Source organism: Micropterus dolomieu, linkage group LG17, assembly GCF_021292245.1.
Source record: "Micropterus dolomieu isolate WLL.071019.BEF.003 ecotype Adirondacks linkage group LG17, ASM2129224v1, whole genome shotgun sequence".
In the NCBI taxonomy this organism is placed as follows: domain Eukaryota; kingdom Metazoa; phylum Chordata; class Actinopteri; order Centrarchiformes; family Centrarchidae; genus Micropterus; species Micropterus dolomieu.
In genome coordinates this window covers 16,200,099-16,207,681 of record NC_060166.1, presented here as the reverse complement: position 1 = coordinate 16,207,681, position 7,583 = coordinate 16,200,099, and the positions used below count along the sequence as shown (strand labels likewise).

General features: G+C 40.6%; 1 protein-coding gene across 5 annotated transcripts in view; it reads left to right on the top strand.

The window, feature by feature from the left end:
• The first annotated feature begins 1,428 nt into the window (after positions 1–1,428).
• The window catches only part of veph1 (ventricular zone expressed PH domain-containing 1), a 77,318-nt gene continuing 71,163 nt past the window's right edge, over positions 1,429–7,583 (top strand). For all 5 annotated transcript variants that reach the window (XM_046074776.1, XM_046074777.1, XM_046074778.1 and 2 more), the window contains exon 1: positions 1,429–1,522. The gene's annotated coding sequence lies outside the window, so the exon portion shown is untranslated. The remainder of the gene's footprint in view (positions 1,523–7,583) is intronic.

Genomic DNA, 7,583 nt, shown 5'->3' with positions numbered 1-7,583 from the left:
GTGGAAACATACATCTCTTAGAGCCCTCAGACTTTTCCCTTCATTATTTTATCATATTATTGTAGACCTATTATTTAAACAAGACTACTACTGACTATCATTGGATTTTTCTTTCAGACATAAACATCCAGTCCATTGCAGACCAGGTGTTATTCATCCGTCTGCTTTCTTTGAATAATCACTACTACAACTGATAGTACAATAGTAACAATAATATTGACAATATTTTTTCTATATTTAAGACACATGTTTACACAAGGTTATCAGTCATCCAGGTTATAGTTATCCAAGGAAGTTTAAACTCAAGGTAACTGGACTTGGCTGAATACTCTTCTTCAATTGTCTTCAACCAAGTCCAGTTGCCCTTGATTTTAACCTTCCTCGGATTTGTTTTTTTTTTTGGGGGGGGGGGGTTGCTGAGTCAATAGCTGATAAATGTAATAGGGCCTATCTTATATATAAATAGCTAGTTGCTTGCGGGTAGCCTCATTATGGCACAGCAAACATTAAACAGTTAGGCCTATGTCTGAGCTGCGGGAAGGGATTAGGGATAGCTTTGGTTTGGAATGCAGCCATAAAGCCATTAGGCCTCATTTACCTCTCTCTCTCGCTCTCTCGCTCTCTCGCTCTCTCTCTCTTTCTCTCTTTCTCTCTTTCGCACTCTCTCTCTCTCTCTAAATCCCCTCTGTGGTACCATGCTCCCTTTAAGAGCTCATTTTAAACGCCCAAAATGATTACATCATAATTTCAAGTAGCCTATGAGTTGGCAAAAACATGTAGGCCTACAACAGTTACAAGTCAGTTAACATAGATTGCTGCAACGGGAGAGTTACAGAAGCTGAAAACATGGGAATGATGCTTGTCAAAGATACAATTTTGTGAAAGTTATGCTAAATGTTTCACAAAGAACAATAATAACAATAAGCCTACTAACCGAATGCCAGATGAAAATATATAAAATGTGGGAGATGCCTATATGATGACTTTTAGGGCTTCTATGCAGCCTAAACCATCAAAAACAGCTCAGTGGAGAGAGAATTTTCCTAAGGTTTAGGCTATTTAGTCTAGGCCTATCCTATATCATCATATAAATAAAGGCCTTACGACTGAAAGAAGTCCCTAGTCTACGTGATTTAATTTGCAGTGACACCTGATGAATAAATGAATGATGAATGGGTGCTACTCGTAACCAACAGAGAAAAGGCCAGTTTGAGCTTCTTCGTTTGGTCACAAATCTCATGATTCTTGCAGGTGCCTATTTCCCGATTGTACTTGAAGGCACCACGCCAACCTGTCTCTCCCTCCATCCACCTGTTGCGCCGCTGCTTTCGTCGGCCACACGATGGCGTGCTTTCCAATGTTGGCCGGATGGAGGATGAATATAAGGCTTGCTCTGTCGGGGGACTTGAAGCTGTGCAGTAATAGCCTATTCGTTGCTATGTGCCGCTTTGGACCGAGGGTTGGAGGCACAGCACGAAGCTCCACATCCAGTGTCCGTGCGTCTTCGTCCTGCACGGAGCAGGTAAGCTGTCCGATGCTGTAGGTTTTAGGAATCGCTTTTTTTTCTTGCTGCACGGCATTCTGTCTTTATAGAGGCAGAAACGCGTTGCCGGGCTAAATGCATGAATGCCACCCACATTCCTTGATGTCGGGAAAGTTGACTGGATGAGGTGAAATCGGCGGTCAAAGCACCGACGTGCCTCAGTCTTGAAATCTACAGCCTGATCGTGCATTAAATACCTTTTACTCTGAAAATGTAAATAGAAATCCACAGGAGAGCTCGCGCAGGTGGATTGGTGTTAACGTGGGCTGTTGCCATAAGCACTGAATGTAATAGGCTATAGGACTAAATAGGCTAGGCTACTTGTTAGTTATTGCATTTGCTGACAGTGTAATTGCAGGGTGCACTACTGCCCTTATAGAAATAGTTCAACAGTAGAGGTGCGGTACAATCACACATGTCACATTATATGGAATATTTTAGGTTTTGGTGAAAACGTCTTTGAATCATAGGGTATGTATTTTACACATCCCCCACACCCCTTCCCACAGTACAGAGGAACAGAGGAATGTGTTTTGAGACCTTGAAAGGCAAGTTCAGTCGCATTACTCACATTTAGTGTTCATTTCTTTTCTTAATGAAATCTACTGTTGCTCCGCCCCTGTGTGTGTGTGTGTGTGTGTGTGGGATGGGGTGAGGGGGTGGGGGGTGGGGCACTCCTCAAGGTCACTGACTTATGAGATAGACAGATGTTGATGAAATTATCGGGATTGTCCCGAACTTGAACTAACTAATAATCTAATCACTAAACTTTGTTTGGTAGATTATTTATTTGTTGTAATAATGCTTCTTGCAAATAAATGTTATACCACTGAAAGCCTGCTTATGTCTGCCTAAAAAATATTCTCTGCCAATGCCAAACAGCTTTTCTTTGGTTTTGACTCCTGTATGGTGGATTTAACGATTGAAGTATGAAGAAACTACATATATTGGCAATAACAAACAGGAGAGCATGTGGCAGAACCATACACAGCCACAACAGCCTGGTCACACACTGCTGTGGGATGGCATCCCATTCTTCAACTGGCATTTGTCGCAAGTATAGAAATAAGAAATAATTATTATAATAATTCTACCAAAATTATTTGGTAGGAATAATCTACCAAACACAATTTTTCTCACTTTTTGTGCATAGTTTATATTGTTGAGGCGTGCGACCTCTGAGATGTATAGCAATTGTAAGTTGCTTTGGATAAAAGCATCAGCTAAATGAATAAATGTAAATTTGTTGTTTGTCCATTCCTCATGTTCTAGGTAGAAGCTGCCAGTTTTTCAGGGCAGGACAGATAAATGAAAACACACTCTAGCACATCTCCACAAGACCTAAATCTATATCTTATTGCATTGTACTGGGTCAATTGGAGCAGACATTGATGTGCTTAACACTATATTGCAAGTATTTATTGGATGTATCATGGTACTTGTTGCATAGCTATGTTGACATACGTGTCTTATCATGGGGTGTTATCTTTCAGTATCTTTGCATTTACTTGTGCTGATGACATTTAGGTGATTTTCAGCTACCAAGAAAAATAAGTTTAAGTTAAATGTATTAGGGCAATATATCTCTATTATATACACCTGTGAAAGCTGTAATTAATTAGATTGAATCTCCTATTCAACCCGCATACTCACTCTGGAAGCAGGAAATCTGAATAATAATAACATTTCTAAACTTAGAAACAAATTAAACATGTATTGAGGATATTTGAAAGCAGCTCACTATTAAGAACAAGGCCCTAACATTTTATGTGCTGAATTCATTCCTTTAAGCCTGCACTCCTGAGTCAGGCCTGCACGCTGAAAACAGAACATGCTTCCATTCAGCTCTCAGGGCGAGACTCCTGAGTTTGGGCCTTGGAAGGCAGCGGGGAGTAATGAATAATGGATGGTTTAGAGAAATGTGTATGAATGTTAGTTGGCTGAGTGTGGCGGTAATGCACTATTCCAACCAGCGCTTCTCCTCTCTGCTGTGGAAATCCTCTCAGCAGTTGTGAGTCTCACAGCACAGCAGAGCCAAAACTTGAGAGCAAAAAGGAACCCCCCCTTCCACACTTTAGGTTGGATTCGCTGCCATTTGACACAGTCCTGCCTGTAGAGACTCAGACACATCCACATGTATGGACACAAACACACAAAATGGAAAACGGAATGAGTGGAATCTTCTTCTTCTGGCTTCATTTAAAAAAAAAAATTTATTCCTGTCTGAGACTCAAATTTGTTTCACCTTGGAATCCAGCACAGTGGGTCCCAAAAGATATTTTTGTGTGACCAATTTGGGTTAAAGCTGAGAGTCTGGATAGTGTAGGATAGAAGAAAAACCTTGTGTTCTTAAGGATAAACCAAAGGAAGTGGAAGCATTACCGAGCAAGGCAGGTCATTTTTATCCACTATAATTTATGCTTAATAATGGAGCTGAAGTGATCGATTAGTCCATCACCATGATAAAGGCCACATGTGCACTGCAGATATCAGTCTGCGTGTGTCTGAACTGTTTTTGACGTATCTCTTTACTGCTCGGAACGTATCTGCTCTGAGTGGCATATTTATATGTCTTATTAGGTGTTCCTGTGGTCTCTTATCAGGTCCACAGTGACCACTCTCAAGAGGGATAGTGAGATATTATGTCTGGTGCCTTCCCTTCATGCTCACTCTCTGTTTTTTCTCTCTGTGTCTCTCCATATTGCTCATTCTGTCTTTCTTTATCTCTCAGTGGCTTCGGTGTGTTTTACTTTTTCTCCAGCTCCTGGAACACAGTAATTCCCAATCGTTACTCCAGCTCCAGCTGTATAACTGCAGGGCATAAATGATAGAGGACTCTCCTTTTCTCTCGCTCTCTCTCTCTCTCTCTCTCTCTCTCTCTCTCTCACACACACACACACACACACACACACACATACAGTATGTTCCTAAGCTAAACCTCGGGGGTCCATCTTTCAAGAAGTCTTAACTGAGTTCTCTGCGCCAGTGTGGACCGATTTCCAAAGAAGTCTTCAGGGTGCCTCTTCCTTGTGACTTGTGTCTTACTTATTCATGAAATTCATGGCATCAGTTACATAACCTATTAGAATAATAATAACCCACGTAACCAGCCTTCCTTTAATCATACCATTAATATGGACAATGGCTTTCTGCTCAGGATATCACAGGAAGATATTTCAGGACCAAAACATGAGGTGTTACAGTATATTTTTCACTGATCGATGTATGGAGGTTGTTAAATGAAGTTGTTGCCAGAACACAAATACTAATTTTGGAGCACAATAGTGCACTGGGATGCTTAACAGGTTTTTCAACGAGTCCAGGTACGGTTCAGATGCAGGAAGGTCCAGTTAAACCACCAGATAGTTGATCAGATTAGAGCGGAAACAATTAGTTTGACTGACAGAAAGTTTTTCGGCAGCTATTTTGATAATCAAGTAGAGCTGTAATGTTTAATGTATTAGTTGTCCACTAATAAATGAATCACCAACTAATTTTATCATCGTTTAATTGATTTGAGTAATTCTTTAAGAAGAAAAGTCAAAATTATCTGACTCCAACATCTTAAATATGAATATTTGTTGGTTTATTTACTCCTCTGCAACAGTAAACTGAATTTCTTTGGGAATTACTGTGTTCCAGGAGCTGGAGAAAAAAACACACCGAAGCCACTGAGAGATAAAGAAAGACAGAATGAGCAATATGGAGAGACACAGAGAGAAAAAACAGAGAGTGAGCATGAAGGGAAGGCACCAGACCCAATATCTCACTATCCCTCTTGAGAGTGGTCACTGTGGACCTGATAAGAGACCATAGGAACACCTAATAAGACATATAAATATGCCACTCAGAGCAGATACGTTCCGAGCAGTAAAGAGATATAAACTTCCTTTGGTTTATCCTTTCAAACCAAGCCATTTGAGAAAGTCATCTTGGGCTGTGACGTCATTTGCTGAAATTTTATAGACCAAACAACTAATTGAGAAAATAATTAACAGATTAATCAACAATGAACATAGCCGTTATTTGCAGTCCTATAATCAAGTAATCGTTAAACTCCTTTTTTAAGCAAAAACAAATATTCTCTGGTTGAAGCTTCAATGTGAAGATTTGCTGGTTTTCTCTGAACTGAATATCTTTGGGGTTTGGATTTTTAGGTTGAACAAAACAAGACATTTGAAAACATTACATTCAGATCTCATTTCTCAGGAGTTCCTCCCAACTTTCCCAAAGTCATACCAGTTGAGCCAATACACTCCAGTATGTAGTTCTGTGTCCACCAATTCTTATGAAGAAAGCTTATTTGTTGTACCATTTTAAAACACATGCTTCTTGTCTGCATATTATCAGAAATGAACAAAGCAAACATTGATTTTGTATATCAAATTTAGCATGCCATCTTTAGAAGAGCTACACTGACAAGAGAGCAAAACACACACAGGAACCTGTAGCCCCAATAAGAGCAAATCTAATCAGTGAAAGTACTCCAGAGGATGTATTTTCAAAGAGTTCCTGACTGCTAAACGACGGCCAGTTGGGAATATTTATCTTTGTCTTAATGGTGTGATATGAGGGACTTCAAACAGCTTTTTTGAAAAGCAGCTTTCCAACTGGGTTCAGGCTGCCTCTACTCCTAAGTCCCTCCTTCTTCCCTCCCCACTCTAAAAATACACATAATAATTATGTGCATAAATAAAGACTGAAAGAAAGAAAGACAAAAGGAAAAGATATAAGGCACTTCTTCCACATTCTGCTTTTTAATTCATACTCAGATATGAAGCATTAAAGTAGAGAAAACAGCGGAATGCAGGGCTTTTTTCTTCTCTTCTGTCTCCCCCTTTCACACAGCTCCTTTCTAAAGTATTTGTATGAGCGAGTGTGTGTGTGTGTGTGTGCGTGTGTATGTATGTGTGTGTGTGATGTCTTGCAGGCCGAGCAGGTGCACATTACACAGAAGGATAGGGCCGACTAAGCAGAGAGAGAGGGAGAGACCAGGGAGGTCTGTCTTATTGGTCATACAAAAGAGCCAGTGTTTTCTCTCTCTCTCTTTCTCTCTCTCCCTCTCTCAGAGAGCCGAGTGAAGACAGTAGTGGCAGTGGTGGAGGAAAGAAAGAGAGAGAGGCCCTTTCGGTCATATTGTCCTTACATAGCCCCTAACCCTCTCACCCGTCACCCCACACCCATTCACCCCCTCACAGCTCTTACATTCAAGTGAATTTCATTGGAACAAATTATGTTGTCAAAGGATTTGCAAAAACATAAAAGACAAGAAACCAACAACAAGAACAGAGCATTTTAGATTAAAGTATAAATCATAAAACACAGGTGAAGACAAGCTACTGCTGCTGTCCTTTACTCTGTGTGTGTTTAAAGGCTGCATTCCTGCGCTTGCTGAGCCGTAGCTGGGCGATTAATAGTAACTAGCTGATTGTTTAAGAAGTGAAATTCCTCAGGCCCATTTTTTCCTCTGCTCTTACACACACATACGCGCACACTGGCGCTCAGTCACTCAGGCGGGCTGTCACATAGCGAAAGCAGGAAGGGATACAGTAAATAAACATAGCAGTTCACTTGTGAGGAGAGAGAGGATGGCATGTGTATATATTATTACACTGTATGAGCAAGTGTTTGTGTGTACGTATGAGAGTTTTTGGTGAGGCATTCAGGTTGAATAATGGACACTCAGTATGTGAATTGTCTGCAGGTTACACAGGGAATTCAGGACACTGAAACATTATCCACCTCTGGCTTTCTCTCTCCGGTCCTCTGTCTGCTCCTCTGTTACTCTCTTCCTTATCTTTCACTCTGAGTGTGTGTGTGTGTGTGTCTAACTCTCATTCCTCCTCTTCTCTTGGGGTTTCTTTTCTTGTTGTTTTTTTTTCTCTGTTATCTCTCACAGATCCTCTCCATCTCTCTCTCTAGTTGGTTTCATCGGCTGGACGTGCAGCCTCTCTTTTCCTCTGTTTGTGAGTCTTTAGTGTAGTTAAGTGACTTGTTTAAAATCCTTAATTATTTTATACTTGTGACTGTCATTTTTGGA